Genomic DNA, 18,687 nt, shown 5'->3' with positions numbered 1-18,687 from the left:
CCAGTTTCTTAATGAGAACAGGGTGAGAGACAGTGTCGAAGGCCTTCCAAAAGTCCAGGAAGACTATGTCCACTGCTACCCGTGCATCTAATGATTTGGTGATCTGATCATATAAGGCACCAGGTTGGTCTGACAGGACCTGCCACTAATGAACCCGTGTTCGTTGCCCCTAAGCATGACCTCCCCTGCTGGCCCCTTGTGGATATGTGCCAGAATAATTTTCTCAAAATGTTTGCCCAGGATCGAGGTAAGACTAACTGGCCTATAGTTTCCCAGGTCCTCCTTCTTCCCCTTTTTGAAGATGGGAACCACGTTGACCCTCTTCCAGTCCTCTGACACCATGCCAGAGCACCATGAGTGCTTGTATAGCCATGCCAGGGGTCCTGCAATGACCTTAGCCAATTCCTTTAGTACTCTAGGGTGGAGATCATCTGGACCGGCTGACTTGAATACATCCAGTCCCTCCAGAAGTTCCCTAACTAGTTCCTCACTAACCCTTGGCCTAGGTGTGCCTCCTCTGGGGCCTGAGTGGGGCCCAGTGGGGGCATGACTGTTCTGGTCCCTGCTTAGGAAAATGGAGGCAAAGAAATTTCATAGATTTCATAGACATTAGGGCTGGAAGGGACCTCAGGAGATCATCGAGTCCAGCCCCCTGCCCAAAGGGCAGGAAGTCAGCTGGGGTCATAGGATCCCAGCAAGATGAGCATCCAATTTACTCTTGAAGGTGTTCAATGTAGGTGCTTGAACCACCTCCGCTGGCAGACTGTTCCAGACCTTGGGGGCTCGGACAGTAAAGAAATTCTTCCTTATGTCCTGCCTGAAACGGTCTTGCAGGAGTTTGTGACCGTTCGACCTCGTCATCCCTTGGGGCGCTCTGGTGAACAGATGTTCCCCCAGATCCTGGTGGTCACCCCGATAAACTTATAGGTGGCCATCAGATCACCCCTGAGCCTACGCTTTTCCAGGCTAAAGAGTCCTGTGGCTCTCAGCCTGTCATCGTAAGATCTGTTTTCCTGACCTCTGATCATGCGCGTGGCTCTCCTCTGGACTCTCTCAAGCTTCTCCACATCCTTTTTGAATTGTGGAGCCCAAAACTGGACGCAGTACTCCAGCTGCGGCCTCACCAAGGCCGAGTACAAGGGGAGAATGACGTCCCGGGATTTGCTCGAGAAGCATCTATGGATGCACGCCAGCATTTTGGTCGCTTTACTAGCCGCAGCATCGCATTGGAGGCTCATGTTCATCTTGTGGTCAATGATGACCCCCAAGTCTTTTTCTTCTGTAGTGCTAACCAACGTAGCACTGCCGAGCCTATAAGGGTGCTGCAGGTTTTTCCTCCCAAGGTGGAGAACCTTGCATTTATCGGTGTTAAACACCATGAGGTTCTCGTCTGCCCATTTGCTGAGCTTGTCCAGGTCAGCCTGGATCACCCGCCTATCTTCTGGCGTGGATGCTTTGCCCCAAAGTTTGGTGTCATCGGTGAACTTGGCCAGTCCACTCCTAACTCCAATGTCCACATCATTAATGAAGATGTTGAACAGTATGGGTCCCAGGACAGAGCCTTGAGGGACCCCACTGGTTACAGGGCACCATGATGATTGACTGCCATCAATCACAACCCTCTGGGTCCGACCACGAAGCCAATTTCCCAGCCAGCGGATCGTGGTGGAGCCAAGGCCACAACTGGGCAGTTTGGCCAAGAGGTGATCATGGGATACCAGATCAAAAGCTTTTTTGAAGTCAAGATATATGACATCAATCTCTTCTCCCTTGTCCAGGTGATAGGTCACCTGGTCATAGAAAGAAATGAGATTGGTCAAACAAGACCTACCCACAACAAACCCGTGCTGGCTGTCCCTTAGAATGTTAGCCTGGGCCAGTCCCTCAAGGATGGCCTCCTTAATAAACTTTTCTAAGATCTTCCCCAGGATAGAAGTCAGGCTAATGGGCCTATAGTTAGCCAGATCCACTCTCCTCCCTTTCTTGAAGATCGGCACCACATTGGCCTTCTTCCAGTCTTCGGGCACTACACCAGAGTGCCAGGAGTTTTCAAAGACCCGTGCCAGGGGCTGGGCTATGCCGCTCGCCAGCTCCTTGAGTACCCTGGGGTGCAGGTTGTCAGGGCCAGCTGACTTGAAGGTATCCAGCTTCTCAAGGTGTTCCTTCACGAGGTCAGCATTGATGGAGGGTAGGGGATTCCCCTCTCCCAGATTTCCCTGTCCCATAGCAGGCATGGGCATCCCGTGGGACTGATGAAAGACTGACGCAAAGTACCTATTTAATAGGTTGGCTTTTTCCTGGGCGTCAGTTGCCAGTTGCCCCATCTGGTTTAGCAGGGGTCCAACATTGCCCTTGCTTTTCCTCTGGCTCCCCACATACCTGAAAAAGGACTTTTTGTTGTCCTCGATGCTTGAAGCTAGTTGGAGTTCAGTTGCAGCCTTGGCTTTCCTGGTTTGGTCCCTGCAGGACCGGACCAGCGCGGAGTAATCCTCCTTGGAGGTGAATCCCGTCCTCCATCCTTTGTAGGCTTTCCTTTTTAGCCACAGTAGGTCCGCTAGGTCTCTGGAGAGCCAGGGGGGCTGCTGTGCCTTCTTGCTGCCTTTCCTCTGTGTTGGAATAGATTTAGCTTGTGCACTGAGGATCGCTTCCTTGAGAAGCAACCACTCTTCTTGAACTCCGATCTCCCTGGGGCCATGGTCCCTGAGGGCCTGACCGACTAGCCTTTTGAGCTTGTCAAAGTCGGCTTTTCTGAAGTCAAGGACTTCTGTGTTGCTGACTGACTTGCCAGCTTTACGGCGGATGGTGAAGGTGATCAGCTCGTCACCCAACTTCCCATCGATCACTAGGTCGCCGATTAGGTCGTCCCCCATAGCCAGTACCAGGTCAAGCAGCGCTTTGCCTCTCGTTGGCCCATAGACCTCTTGGGTCAGGTAGAGGTCATCCACACATGAGAGAAAGCTTTGCGCCTGCTCAGATTTAGCTGAGTGATCTTCCCAGGAGATGTCCGGGTAATTGAAGTCACCCATGACAACCAAGGTCCTGGAGCAAGCGGCCTCAGTCAGTTCCCAGGCAAACTCCTGGTCAATCTTTAAATATGTTGGCTTTGTCATCTGGTGTGATGACCAAATTTCCTAACGTGTCCTGCAGGGGCCCCACATTACCCAGAACCTTCTTTTTACCCCCTATGTATTTAAAGGACTTCTTATTGTCCTTAATCTGGGAAGCTAGTCCCAGTTCCAACCCTGCCTTGGCCTTCCTGACTGCTCCCGTACATCCCCCAGCAACTGCGGTATAGTCATCCCTGGTGATGGCCCCTTCTTTCCATTTAGCTAGGAGACATTCCCAGATGCTTTTGGTGAGCCATGGGGGCTTGTGTGCCTTCCTGCTTCCTTTGATCCATGTTGGGATTACCTCCCTTTGGGCTTGGAGGATCGTCTCCTTAAGGAGCAACCACTCTCCTTGGACACCTGGCTCCCCTCCCCTCTGGGACCTCAGTGCTTCCCCGACTATTCTCCTTAGCTCATTGAAGTTTGCCCTCCTGAAATCTAGGGCTGCTGCCCTGCTGCAGGCCTTTGCCACCTTGCGCTAGATGGTGAATTTCAGCAGGCAATGATCGCTGTCGCCCAGGTGGTCGAGCAGCCGCAGCCCCCTCACCAGGTCACCTCCCGTGGCCAGCACCAGGTCCAACAAGGCATCTTCCCTGGTGGGGCTGTGCAACTTGAGAGAGTAAATATACTTGAGAGGAAACCAGAAGGGATGAAATAGAAACAAATGCTATTTCTTTAGTGTGGAATGGACTGCAGTTCAGCCCCTAAATTCCTTTATTTGTCTAGATTTAGATATCCTTATCAGAAAAGCACCTTGAAGTCCAGAGTAGTTCTCCAACAGGTTTTATATCCTGCACAGAGTGGACTGTTTCAACTATACTGTAAGCAATATTCTTATCGTATGCTTCCTAGTGAGCTTGTCTGCGTGTAAGTTCCTTGACTCACTTTTATTGCATGAGGCTTCCCTTTTCCCATTAAGAAACATAACAGCTTGACTTCTTCAGAACAGACATCTGTCACACAGTGATGCAAATAATCTGTGACTTAAACATTCTGAAAAGCATACAGGCACAGAAGACAGCTGATGTGGTGAGACCTAGAAAAAACCTTCTCAACAGAGGTATATCGGTAGGTATTTAATATCTTTAGGAATGTCTCCCACCCCCCCGTAAACTAATAAAAGCTTTAAAGTTTATACTGAAGACCAAATCAACCAGTTACGTGGCAGTGATTTTGTAACAGGAATTTATTGGCCAGCATTCAGAGTTCTAGTAAAGACTTGAATGCAGCTTTAATCTTAATAAGATAGGGAACAAAATATCAGTCTACCAGCTGCTGGCAAAATCCTCTTCAAGAAGCTGATCCTAGAAGTCACCTGGCTTTACAAATTGCAGGAAAGAGATATAAAATACAGCTCATGAGGACTCTTTTTCTCTGCAGTGTGGATGATTAAGTAGTTGACTCTAACCTAAAAGTTAAGCTGCTACAGGTTGGAATAATAACCTAGGGAAAACTAGTAACTAGACAGGACTACCAATCCATTTCTCACAAGTACAGTCCCAAGTCCTAAAAAGCTAAACATCTAGAACTTTAAGACATAATTTCATCTTTCCTGAACAGACAGATAAAGAAAAATGAGGGTTAAAAAAAGAGTTACTGTAATCCATGTCAAATATGCTGCAACACACCAGAGCTATAGCCTCTGTCCCAATTCCCTCCCCCCCTCCCCCCCCCAAAGCATAACAAGTGGTATTCCTGTGCCTACAAAAGGAGGGTTATAAATATATTGGATTTTCTTACCACTGGACAATTTCAGATATTATAGACCTTGTTCTGGCCCAAATCTATAATTTCTGTTCTTAAGAAATCAGCACTAGCTAGTTATTGATGATGTTTTAATATCATAATATTACTATGTAATATCTGATATTATTATGTAATCAGCAAGTGGAAGCAGATTTGTTTTATCTTTTCCCAAATGAAAAATACTTTGCAGAAAGAGGGAGAGAGATGCTTTCTTCTCAGTTGGTTCCAGTATGACCTAGAGAAAAATAAAACACAGAAAACAATCTCTATACTTCAATTGTAATGGAAGATAAATGAGTTTTGCATTTAATAATGCAAGGGGTGCAGGGAGTGTTCCATATGCTATATGCTATATCCAGACTATGAATCAGGTTTCAATTGAATTCAGACTGTGTCTGAAGAAGTGTTTATATCTAGCTCTACAGACTGTCTTTGTATAAATCTGATGAATTTTATTTCCTAGCAGTTTGATCTATACTAGTTGCCACTAACATACTAGTTGCCACTAACAAAAGGAAGGTCAGCCATGAGGATGTTTCTCATTATACGAGGTATTTCTGGCTACAGCTTTTTCTTTGGTGTTCTCAAATTCAGCTTCCTATTTCTAAAACTATTTCCTCTGCAGACAATATAATTACATATGTAATTAAATTGGTTACTAAAATATACATTCTAAAATAAACTAGATGACAATTTTTTCCATGACTTTATTCTATCTTACTGAGTCTGATCTTGCATTCCTTGGGCATTCACAAGTCCCATTCTAGTCATAGGTAGTTTCAAGTGTACAAAGAACTCAGGCTGATACCATGTCAGCATCACATGCTGCACCAACAATAGTAGTGTCAACAATCCTTAGTGTTGTACAAGTGCCTCACATTTCAGTACACATACCAGAGTTGTGCAAGCCACAGACACATACTGTTAGACTTTTCTGGCTTCCCCACCACTGCATACATCAATACATGTCACTACCACCCACAGCCAGCATCCCAGAGGTCTTCCTGAAAGGTCCTCCTGCTGGCTAGGTAGACTGCTCCCTCTCTTTCTATGTCCCTTCCTGCAAGGGAACACTCTGTGACTCTTGCTGAACTTTGCTGCTCTTGAGTGCCTTGGTAGAAAATGTCATGATGATTGATGACTCACTCCTTGGGCTGTGCGAAGCTTTGGTCCCTGATTTGATTCTGTTGATTCTGAGATTCGGTGGCTGGTGCCTCCTGGGTCTTGGGGGGTGGCACCCAGGGTCCTTCCATGGCTGACTGCCGAGCTGGGGGGGCATGTGGGTGCTCCCCGGTGGAACTGGAAATACTTCCAGTCCACTTCTGTGTTTGTCACCGAGCACACGGGGGGGGCGAGGCCCTGTGCTTCTGTGGGGCACTGCATCTGCCCCACCATCACAGTGTTCACAAGCCATGGCTGGTACCTTAAGGTATGCAGAAAAAACATTTAAAGCTGTGTCTATGTCCAAATCGCTGATTCTCAAATCAGCATTGAATCTTCAGATTCAGATTTGGCTGAATCGAATTGGGGACAGTGATCTGAATCAACAAATTGAATTACTGCTCCGGGTTCAGGCTGAATCTGAATTGAATAGGGCCCATTTCACCCACCCCTACTCACCCCTCCTCCCTTTCCCCAACCAGCCTTGCAAGTTTCTTTAAGGAGTCATTAGCACCTCTTTCTGGTGAAGGCACAGACAGAAGAGTACATCTTTGTTGCCACTCAAAGTTCACTTCTCATCAGCAGCATAGCTGAAGGTGTGGGAAAGAGGCTGGCAGTCCCTGCCGGCAGCTCTCTAGCTTTCCATGTTGGTAGAGCTATTTACTCTGTTGGGTGCTTTTTACTCCCTCTGGATATTTTGTCCTGTGAACATAAAATAGGTCACATGGCATGATAACCTGTTGATGGAAACAATGTCTGACAGGGGCCCTACCTACTATTATTTTACTATCCATTGCAAAAGCCAGGTGGTTTTTTTTATTGTTGAAACCATATATGCTTGCACATCTAAAGAATAAAGACACATGGTACTATTTACTTCAGTGGAATCTATTCAACACCAAGGCTTTCCTTTGCAAAGGCTAGTTGACATAAGTTGGGTTTACAACTAGTTGCCCCATTCAGTTTTTGACTTGCTGTAGGAGGTCAGCCTCAACTCTACCAAGAGCAGAAGGTATCTCATTTGTTACCCTGCTTGCTGTGGGCACAGATATGGCATCAATCACATGAGCAAATACTGAAATGGAAAGCTTCTGATAACAGCTGTCTTGACCTCTGTTGACTGCTGAAAGCTATTCCCGCACTGTGAAGCATTGTAAATCAGTCTTAGGAGACAACAGGATTGCTCACTTTCACTGCACTGCCTTCCTCTATTTAGGCTTCAGTAATTATTTAACCCTTGTGGTACCAAGCTAGCTAGGCAAGCGGGCTGCAAAATGCAGCAGAGCAAAGTGCAAACTGCCCACATTCTGTGACAGGATCCATCAATGGTAGAATGGTATTCTGAGTACTAGTAAGCCACTTCAGGATGTACAGAGGCATACATTTGCAGTGGCACCAATAGTACTAGCACAAATTTGTGCAACTATTTTGTTCTGCAGCACACACCCCTGCATTTGCCCTTTGTTGTAGGACACATTCTTCCGCTGTGGGAAAACTGCACATGCCCAGATTTTCCTGGCACCTGGCTGGGCTCCATGTGCTGTGGGGAGCGATGGAAGGGGGGCTGTCTGGGGCACAGGGTGCCTCAATGTGGGGCTAGCCAGTAGCCAGCTGGGGAGCAGCATGGGAGACAGGGGAGCAGGCAGCCCAGGGCTGCTTACTCCCCCATCTCAGCATGCTGCAGAGCCCCTGCACTGAGGTGCACTGCACCCTAGCCAGCTTCTCTGCAGCATGCTGAGACAGGGGAGCATCTCTGCCCCCACGCTGAGGCTGCCTGCTCCCCTGTCTTGAGGCGCAGTGCCCCATCCAGCTTCTCTTTGCTGTGTGGCCAGCTAGGGCTAGTGTGCCTCAGAGTGGGGCACTCTGCAGTGTGTGGAGATGGGGGAGCAGGCAGCTCTAGGCCCCATCTTTGCCATTATCCTGGTGGGCACTATTTTCACGTGCTTTGCATCACTTTTTCTTCCTGGGATTTGTGCTACTGGGAAATCCTGGTAGCAAATTTTGCCCCTACACTGCAAACTCGCAGTGCAGCACACAGTTTATTGTACAATACATGCAGTTTGAGGCACCACAAACCGAATGTGCCTGTATGCGTGGACTTGGCCGTAGTGAGTGTCCAGATAATGAAGCAATTATTGTAAAAGAAAATTATTTGATGGTAAATGTAAGGATATAGACAACATGGGAAAATGTCTCAAATGTTTAGTATACACTTTGCTAAACTGAGGGAAGGATCATGTTACAACTTGGTTCACAAAAGTTCACAGACTGAAGACCAGGAAGTCAATTTTAGTTGGAAATAGAACCTGTACAGGCAATAAGTTGCTTCAGACATCCTCTAAGCTCATGTCCAGATGAATGTGGATGTTTGTTTCCCTGGGAAACACCAGCAGTGGCACACCTTGTGCTGCTGGTAGTTGTTCCTGAGGAATGCCTGTGCCATGTCTGCTCTGGTGTGCTGCAGGTTACCCCAGGTCAGGTAGAGGAGGCTGGGGTAAGACTGTGCTGGTCACAGCAGCTTTATCTGCAGTCCTGGGGGCCTCTTGGGGTTGCAGCAATGGCAATCCTGCCATTTGGGCTAGGGACAGACATTACACACACACTGGATTAAGTGATCAGAAACTGGTTTAAAGCTGTAACAGAACAGCTATTTCATGCTCATAAACCAGTTTGAAAATGGCCAAAACTGGTTTGAGATAAACCTGGTTGAATGTAGTATCCAACTTAACTGATTTGGGTCAAACTGGTTTATGGCAATGTCTGTCCCAGACCCCTTGCTGGTTTAAGATAAACTAGATACCCCCAGCATCCCAGCATGCTCTCTGGACTGGGCAGAGCTCTTTGCTCCACAGCAGAGCTGGCCCCTCCCTTCTTCTCCCTGGCTGGAGCTTTGGCAGAGACTACAGACACAGCAGGGTCTGCCTGGTTTCCCCCTGCCCTACCTCCTCTTGTTGCTCATAGCTGAAGCAGGAATACCCCCCTCTCTCCCTCTCATCTCCCACAGCATGGATCCCAGTCCCATGGACCTTAGATATATAGTATGCTACCTAATGCCGAGAGGTGTTTGTGTGTGTCTCCAATTTCACTGGGACAGGCAAACAGAACAGTGACTGTTTAGGGCTTTTTGGAGCTAATCAACAGGTCAGCTGGTAAGCTGTTTATGACGAATTTGAAATAATGGAGAGATGATATTGTTTTGCTGATGGGGTGATAAACACTGTTATCAGCCCCCTGCTGGCTTGCTTGCCTCTCAGTTTGCTGCAGACTATATAAAGAAGCAAGGAGAGGGAGATTGAAAAGCTCCATATCATCAACAGATGCAAGCACTGCATACCCCACTTGCCTCAGAGTGTTAGCTGGGGGCTGGCAACACTCCCGCCCCTTGAGCAGACAGTGGGAAAAAGCCTGGGATGGTACAGGCAGACCTCCCTAATCAGAATATCCTGCTGGGGCTTGGCCATGCACCTCTCAGCTCATCACTATGGAAGGGAAGGCTGCTCTAGTGCCCCCCCAGCCTTTAGGCTGACCCACTGCCGGATGAGCCGCTGCCTGAATTTTCTCAGTCTGGCGAGAATGTCTGTCCAGTTACAAACCAATTCAGCCTAGCCAGGTTAGACTAACCAGCAAAGGTTGAATCAATTCAGGCTCAGGCTTTTTGAATGTCTTTCCCTAGCCTTGGAGCTTGGCTTGCAACTGGAGTGTGGATCTGGCCGGCCATGCTCCAGCACATGATGCCCCTGCATGCACCAGTCCACCTTTATTTTTTGCCTGAGTTTTTTTGGGATATTCAGGGTTCAACCCCTCCTCCCAATGCTGCTCCCTTGTAGTGTGTAGAACAGCTGAACGCGTGATATGTGGTGCCACATACTGCACAGCCACACTCATCTGGACAGATCCTAAAGTTGTAAGCTACCTAAAACACAATGCAAACAAAGGAAATAGTTTCTTAAGCTCCAAATGACAAACTAAAAAATGGCAGAGGCTAAAAAGAACAGCTTTATCCTAAACAACAAAACAGACCAAAAAAATCCCTAACGCTACTATGATTTACAGAACTTCTACAGCATATCATTAAAGTCAGTGGGACCCTTACAAGCATAATGATCTATCCACAGAAATGCTATTGACAAGTCAGGGCCTGTTATGTCTGTCTCATTGTGTATATATACCACATTCCTACAGAAATATGGAATTTTGGTGTGGGATGCCATTGAAACTTCAAATCCCAGGCAAAGAGGTAGATCTACATTTTAAACTACAATTCCATCTTTTAAATTAAGGAGAGATATCAATATGGCCCACCTGGAGTTATTTTGAAGACAAATTAAATACTGCACAACATAATTCAAGGAGACAGCAATGTGTGTTTTTTGCTTGTTTTTCTTTTGATCAGTGTTTCAACTAGATAGCTTTAAGCTTTCCCAGATCCTATTAGGAGATCCTATACTTGTTGCATCTAACTGTGAAGTTGTTACTGCAGTCTTTTAGTATTTTCATACACAAGTACTAAATGACTGCAGTCACGACACCTTGTGCTGCTGGTAGTTGTCCCTGAGGAATTCCTCTGCCACGTGTGCTCTGGTGTGCTGCAGGTTACTCCAGGTGGAGTCTGTGCAGTAGTGTCCCTGTGCAACTTTTTGGTGATGCTGAATGCTCAGAAGCTCATTCTCCTATGCAGTAGCATTGCGTCATGCTTTGTGCCAAGCAATGCTACTGCGCTGTATTAATGAGCTACTGCGCAGAAGTAATGAGCTCCTGCACAGTCAGTGCCTCGTGTAGACTCAGCCACTGATCATAGAACTTAGTCTAAGGACATCTAATGGGTAAAATGGTCCCCATCTTCCCTTCCAACCCTGTAATAATTTTTAAAGTACCATATACTTTCATGTACTTTGTCCATTACAGTTTTGAAATAAACCCTACAAAGGGTCTTCCATTCACATTAAACACAGGCTATTTTAAGCATAGTTTGTGGCTATTGTCAGAAAACTGATGCGCAGAACAGGGTGGCTTTTTTTTTTATTAATTCAAATATAGTTTTACTGATGACTGCTTTTGGTACATTGACTACATGATTCAGTTAGTGCAAGACTCCTAGCACTTTTCCTCCTGAAGTTCAGAATAAAGAATCACTGCAGTTGCAGTCCTGTACATGCTAGAATGATGACTTGTGATTAGTTTTTCTAAGTAGAGATGTACAGAAGTATATGTCAAGTGACAATAAGACCATCTCAAGTTTTTTCATGTAGCTAGGACAAATTCAACTAAAGGAGAAGTAAATGATTTTATAACTTTTCCTGTTGTACACAGTTACTCCTACCTGTAAAGTATAAATAAATCAAAAGCAAACCATTTAAGAAATATTGATCTTTTGCAATTCATTGCAAGGCGCCATAATATCAACAGCACAATGGGGGAGAAGAGTTCCCTGCAGACAGTGGGGAAAAGCCTTGTCAAGCCTTGGATGGTGCAGGCAGACCTCCCTAATTAGAATGTCCTGCTGGGGCTTGCATGCACCTCTGCTAATTCCCTCAGCACTCTGGGTGGAGATCATCCGGACCTGCTGATTTGAGCACATCTAGTCCCACCAGAAGTTCCCTGACTAGGTCCTCATTGACCTTGGGCTTGGCTGCACCTCCTCTGGGTCTGTTGGGGATCCCAGTGTGGGGGATGACCTGGTCCCTGCTCAGAAAAATGGAGGCAAAGAAATTGTTAAAAAGGTTAGCTTTGTCGTCTGGTGCAACCACCAGATTTCCTAGTGTGTTCTGCAGAGGCCCCACATTATCCAGTACCTTCTTTTTACCCGCTATGTATTTAAAAAAGGACTTCTTGTCATCTTTGATCTAAGTCGCTAGTCTCAGTTCCGTCTCTGCCTTAGCCTTCCCAACAGCCCTCCTACACTCTTGAGCAATGGAGGTATAATCCTTCTTGGTGATGGCCCCTCCCTTCCATTGGGTGTATACCTCCTTTTTAGCTTTGAGATGTTCCTGGATGCTTTTGGTGAGCCATGGGGACTTTTGAGCACTCTTGCCCCCTTTGATCTGCTTTGGGATTGTCACCCTTTGGGCTTGAAGGATGTCTCCTTAAGGAATGACCACTCTTCTTGGACTCCCAACTCCCCTCCCCTCCCCTCCGGGACCTCAGTGCCTCCCCAACTAGTCCTTACCTCATTGAAATCTGTCCTCCTGAAGTCCAGGGCTGCTGCATTGCTGCAGGCCTTTGACACCCAGCGCTGGATGGTGAATTCCAGTAGGTGATGATCACTATTGCCCAGGTGGTCGAGAACCCACAGTCCCCTCACCAGGGCCTGTGGCCAGGACCAGGTCCAACAAGGCATTTCCCTTGGTGAGACTGTGCACCTCCTGGGTTAGATGAAGGTTCTGTAGCTTGGCTAGGAACCTATGTGAGTGGTCAGACTGGGTGACTGCTCTTCCCAGCAGATGTCTGGATCGTTTAGGTCACCCATGATGACCACACCCCTTGACTTAACTGCCTCCGTGAGCTGACCTGAGAATTCCCGGTCCAGCTCTTCCCTCTGGTTGGGTTGTCTGTAGTAGACACCTACCGTTAAGCCCCTTCCCCCCCCATCCCCTTGTATTCTGACCCAGAGCACTTCAGTGTGCCCCTCCTCTGACCCAGTGCTGTTTGTTGAGGATGTGTATTGCTCTTTGATGTTTTGTATTGCACCTTTCCTTCCTGTTCTATCCCGCCTGTACAGCTTATAGCCCTTGATGTTTACCACCCAGTTGTGCGCTGGATCCCACCACATTTCAGTGAGCCCCACTATGTCTGGGTTAGTGTCAGCTAGTAGAAGGGCAGGTTCCTCCTGCTTGTTCCCCATACTATAAGGATTAGTGTAGAGGCATTTAAGCCTCCTGAAGGTGTATGCACTGCCCCCCTAATCCCAGAACTATCTGGGCCCCTGTCTCTTACCTGGGTATTTCTTGTGCTCATTGCTCATCTTGGCTGCGATGTTTTTGTGGGTCTCTCTTAGTTTGGTGTTCCATGGCTCCCTCCATCCTCATCCTCCTATTCCCTCAACGAGCCTAGTTTAAAGCCAGCCGGAAGAGATCAGCCAACCTGAAAGAGAACACACGTTTACCTTTGGGGGAGAGGTGAAGCCCATCCCACCCGAGCATATAATCAGAAGTCAATTTAATGTGTAGTGCTCTGAGCTATTACAGTACTAAATAATTGAAATGAATGTAGCAAGATATTTACATGAAAGAAAAGAGACAAAAAGAAGAGTCTTGTAGCTAATGAACTGACCGATTCAGTTCAGAGGACTCAGTTCCTAATTCTGCCAGAATCTCTGTGCGTGATTTTGTGAAAGTTACTAAAAATAAGTTCCTTGTTTCCAAAAGGAGACTAATCCTTACTTTTCCCATCCTTTGGCTAAATAGACTGTAATTTCTTTAGTGTATAAACTATGTTTATACAGAGTGTCAATACAGCCCCAGTTTCAGCTCAAAGCTGAAAGTGGTATTTTAATGTCAGCAAACAATATAGAATGATGACTTAGAAAAGACAGAGAAAGAACAGCAGTAAAAACAAAGGCCTTGATGCTGTTCTAAGGGACAAAGCCAACTCAATGGCAACTGAAAGAGACTGATTAACCATTTATGTGAACAAGACACTCCTGAGTATGTCTAAATTACTTCTTTGGTGCTCTCAGGGAGGGTACTTTCACTCTGTGACATGTCCTGCCCGTCAGCTTCTGCTCACATGGAACAAATTTAAGATAGCATTTTAAAGGTATTTTGGGAACATCCCTTGTGGCTAACCTCAACTGCTTTGGAAACAAGTTTCAAGAGGAACACCTTCACTGCTGCATTTCTTGGTTTAGTATCTGTAAGCATGTTCTAGTCAGCAGGGTGTGCTCTGTGACATCCTTTTCTGGAAGCACTATAGAAGTGGTGTAGATATACCCTAAATGGGGTGGGGGGAAAGATGTGCTTTACATTAACAAAACCTATATGTTGCTGACACATGGTAACTTTAGCTCAATTGGGTGAGATAGTTCCATAGTAGTTTAAATTCCTGCTTAGACTATTTGGTATGAATACCTGTCATCAGTCATCACTAGGCTTTGAACACTAATATAACTTTAAATGCATGCGCTTCTGCTGTTTCAGCTAAAGGACTATAAACCAGAGCTACAAGAGGATATACATACCCCAGAGGCCACTACTGCACCCTTGACAATTCTTTTGTCTCCTCTTTCCCATACACCTTCTCTTCCAGTCTGGTCAAAGAAAACACTAGTATTCAGTAGCAAAAAATGAGAAGTCATATCACCACAACAGCAGCAAGCTTGCAGCTCCTGTTCCTATGCCACCACCACTTAGTTCTCTCTGGAGCCACAGCCAGAGATGGAGCAAGAGCTGCAGCCAGAAAGGTGCAGGATAGGAGTATGTGGGGAAGGAGGACAGGAGGATGAAGTGCTTCTGTAGCTCTGTTCTGTCAGCCTGTGCAGCACCTGGGGCTTATGCCCCACTCATCCATCCATTGCTATACTACCAGTGTATCCAAAATCAAATTTGTGATCCTAAAAAAATACTTCTTCAGTGCTCATGAGGTACCTAAAGGATTGTTCCTCAGGCACCTGAAATACTCTTTAGATAGGGTGACCATGGCCGTTTGTAGATGGCACTTTTTAGAGGGTTTAAGGCAGGTTAAATGCCTTTTGCACCACTTTGATGGCATTACTATTTGCACATTCAGCAGTGTCTTGCATGTTAACTCCAGCCACTGTAGCCCATTTTGTGGTGTCATGCACCTTAAATTACTATGGGATGCAGCAAATAACTTTTTGAGGAAGTTTTTTGAGAAAATTCTCCTGGTGCATGTCCATGAGGGGCCAGCAGGGGAGACTATGCTTAGAGGCAACCAACACGGGTTCATTAGAGCCAGGTCCTATCAGACCAGCCTGGTGGCCTTCTATGACCAGGTGACCAAATCCTTAGATGCAGGGGTAGCAGTGGATGTAGTCTTTCTGGACTTTAGGAAGGTCTTCAACACTGTCTCTCACCCCATTCTCATTAAAAAAACTAGGGGATTGTGGTGTCAACACCTACACAGTCAAATGGGTTGCCAACTGGCTGGAGGGCTGCACTCAGAGAGTGGACGTGGGCAGTGGGGTTCTGCAGGGCTCGGTCCTCGGGCCTGCACTGTTCAACATCTTCATCAGTGACTTGGATGAGAGGGTAAATAGCACCCTGTTCAAATTTGAAGATGACACTAAGATGTGGGGGGATGTGGGCACGTTAGAAGGAAGGAATAGGCTGCAATCGGACCTGGACAGGTTAGAGGGGTAGGCGGATGAGAACAGGATGGGTTTCAACACTGACAAGTACAAGGTGCTGCACCTGGGGAGGAAGAACCAGCAGCATACCTACAGGCTGGGGAACTCCCTTCTCATCAGTGCAGAGGCAGAAAAGGATCTTGGAGTCATCATTGATGTCAAAATGAACATGGGCCGGCAGTGTGGAGATGCAGTCAGGAAGGCCAACCGCACCTTGTCATGCATCCACAGATGCATCTCAAGCAGGTCCAAGGAGGTGATCCTCCCCCTCTATGCAACCAACACTGGTCAGGCCACAGCTGGAGTACTGCATCCTGTTCTGGGCACCGCACGTCAAGAGGGATGTGGACAACATGGAGAGGTCTAGAGGAGGATCACTCGCATGGTCAGGGGGCAGCAGGGCAGGTCCTACGAGGAAAGGCTACAGGACCTGAACCTGTTCAGCCTCCACAAGAGAAGGCTGAGGGAGGGAGTGCCCTGTTACAAACCAGTCAGGGGGAACCAGCAGGCATTGGGGGAGTCCCTGTTCTCCTAAGCACTACCAGGAGTGACAAGAAATAACAGTCACAAGCTGGCAGAGGGTAGATTTAGGCTAGATATCAGAAGGCGCTACTTCACGGTCAGGGCGGCTAGGGTCTGGAACCAACTTCCAAGAGAAGTGGTGCAGGCTCCTACCCTGGGGGTCTTTAAGATGAGGCTAGATGAACATCTTGTTGGGGTCATTTGACCCCAGTACTCTTTCCTGTCACGGCAGGGGGTTGGACTTGATGATCTGCTCAGGTCCCTTCTGATCTTATCAACTATAAAACTATGAAATTTTAGGGTGCTGCAAAATGAAACACCTCTGAGGACTTCTAGTTTCCTGCCCAGTCAGGCAGCAGCCTGAGAAGGCAGGCTCACAGAAGGAAAAAAAAATAGCCGTGAGCCTGATCTTTTTTTTTTCCCTTGGAGCCTGCCTGCCTGAGTTGCGTGGGGGCCTGGTGCTTCCCTCCGCAGCTGCAGTGCCCCCCAGGACTGCCAGAGCTGGGTGACTGTAGGCAGGTGCCACTTGGGGAGGGCTGCTGCTGCTGCAGAGGGGGAAGATATTTCCAGCAGCTGAGTAAGACTTAGGGATGGGTAGGATTTAAGATGCCCTTTCCTCTAATTAGGCTTAGGTACCTCCCAACTCAGCAAGATAATTGTAAGTGCCTCAAAATAGGATACACTAACTTTCCCCATCAGTCATGTTTGTCAACACAGAGTCTAACTGAGGCTGATGAATTGAGTTACTGAGGCCAGATACCATAATGTTAGCAATTGCACCACTCAACACCAGAGTACCTAAACCATTTTCTGGATCAGGGCTTAAGCTCACCTGTACCACTCATTGACTTCCTACAGGGATCGGCCACTTGGAAGGGACAGAGCTCTATACTGTACTAGTATGGTTTATAATTAAATGGTATTGCAATAGACTCAAACCACGAGAATAAATAAGAAACTATTCATACTATTAAATAAAGAGAGAGAGAGAGATCAACATAAATATGCATTTAACATGACAAGGACAGAAAATACTGAGAAACCCAATTAACATTTAAGATGATAAACTTTAAGAAGCAAAAATGCAGAGTGAAATGAGGCCACTCAAAGTATAACAATGTCCAATGCAATATACAACATACTGCCTTGCTTTTCTAAGCTATTGAGCAAGCATCTTATTAGTGCTGGATTCCAGATTTCCACAAGAACAGACAAGCCATTAATCAGAATATTCCACAACAGATCACCCTCAGGTGATAAATGAACTGTTGGAAAAAAGGAATGAATATAAACTACCACTGTTTATGACGTTTATCAGTTAGGCACAAGCTTTCCACTCTGGTTGAAAAAGGATCCTATAAAAAGAGTTCTTCAGCTCCAAGACAGCTGCAGAGAGTTGCATTTGGGTTCTGAAAAAGAAATATAGAAATACTCCCCACAATGCCTATTTGAAAGGGGTTCAAAAGAAGATTGGAAGGCTGACACCACTCTTACCAGCATCCTTAGATGCTCCATATAAATGAACAGTGAAATATAGGTTAGTGGGAATATGACAACAGTTTTCTACTAATTTAATATGGATTTAAATATTTACTTACAAAGTTAGATATTTAGGTGTTTACATTTTTAGCCACTTTTGAGATATTTAAGCTAGTGAATATTTGTATTTTACAGATCACAAAAATGGAATTTTTAACAAAACGTTACATCACTATATATAATTATGGGGCAATAGTAATAACTACATTTAGGCATCCATTATCTACTGGTTATATACATATTGAGTATGCTCGCTGTGGTATAAATAGATTAGAATTAAAGAAAGATTTGTTTTAGGTCTGTCTCTCACTTCAGACACGTTCAGTATGCATGATAACTGGTCACCAGTTGATAGCTAAATAAACTGATGTCTTACTTTCAGTTCCAGGCACTTTCCTATCAAAAAGACACTGACAAATGGAAGAGCAGCAGAAACAATCAAGGTGCTAGAGAACATGAATTACAAAGAAAGATTAAACCCGAAAGTTGAATGTGCTTCTTATTTAGGTGAAGGGTAAGAAAAGCTTATGATTACAACCTACAATTCTAACCCCTTTTAGCTGTTCAGGGAAATGTGGTTATTTTCTTCTTCCATTCCCTTTCTTCTATTCCTTAAAATACTGATGGCAAGACCCATCCAGCTATTGAAAGCTGGATCGCAAATTTCTAGGACCCATAAAATGAGCCAGAAGATTCAAGACTTTTAAATTTATAGTGACTTCAGCTCTACTTAAAACTACATCTAAGCTCACTGAGACTCCAGCAGCTTTTCTTTGACAGAATTATAGCACATATATCTTTGATGTTCTTCTTTATTTACTCTGCATTTTCTTTGGCATAATTCAGCTACCAGTGACTAATTACACAGGCATCCTTTCACTGCTATGCTCTGGCTGTCAATTTATACATGTGGCAGGTGGTGAACTGAAGACTGGAAAAATAAGTTGTGCAATAAATTCAATAGCTGAGACCCTTGTTATGCATTAAACAACTAATACTAGTTTGGGTGTCGTAGAGTTTTACTTCAGCAATTCTTATTATTCTAGAATCTAGGTAGTGAATGTGTTAGACTTTTATATGAAATCTAATTTAAAATAGAAATAACTATGAATACTATTGGAATAGAAAAAATTAAAGAGGCAGTCTTATTCTGACTGTTCAAAATAGCAATTAGCATTTTTCCACTATGTGTGCTAAAGAAAAAACCTGAGATTTTACTATTATTTAAAACAGAAGTATATATTTCTGTGTTTTCTAATGCTTTATGCTTGAGAGGATTGGAAAAATGACACACACATTCTTAAGAGG

The 18,687-nt window shown here is 45.6% G+C and overlaps 1 long non-coding RNA gene across 1 annotated transcript; it reads right to left on the bottom strand.

Moving 5' to 3' along the window:
- Positions 1 to 6,514: 6,514 nt before the first annotated feature.
- On the bottom strand, positions 6,515 to 13,088 carry LOC149868487 (uncharacterized). Its single transcript, XR_016440992.1, has 3 exons — positions 12,948 to 13,088; positions 12,181 to 12,413; positions 6,515 to 6,716 (listed from the first exon to the last, which is right to left on the bottom strand). It is a non-coding gene; the product is annotated as an uncharacterized LOC149868487 (long non-coding RNA).
- Positions 13,089 to 18,687: the final 5,599 nt, after the last annotated feature.

This window comes from Crocodylus siamensis, chromosome 3 (assembly GCF_052110815.1).
Source record: "Crocodylus siamensis isolate JL-2025a chromosome 3, ASM5211081v1, whole genome shotgun sequence".
Taxonomy (NCBI): domain Eukaryota; kingdom Metazoa; phylum Chordata; order Crocodylia; family Crocodylidae; genus Crocodylus; species Crocodylus siamensis.
Note: the sequence above shows the minus strand (reverse complement) of the source record. Positions and strands in the feature narration are given on the sequence as shown.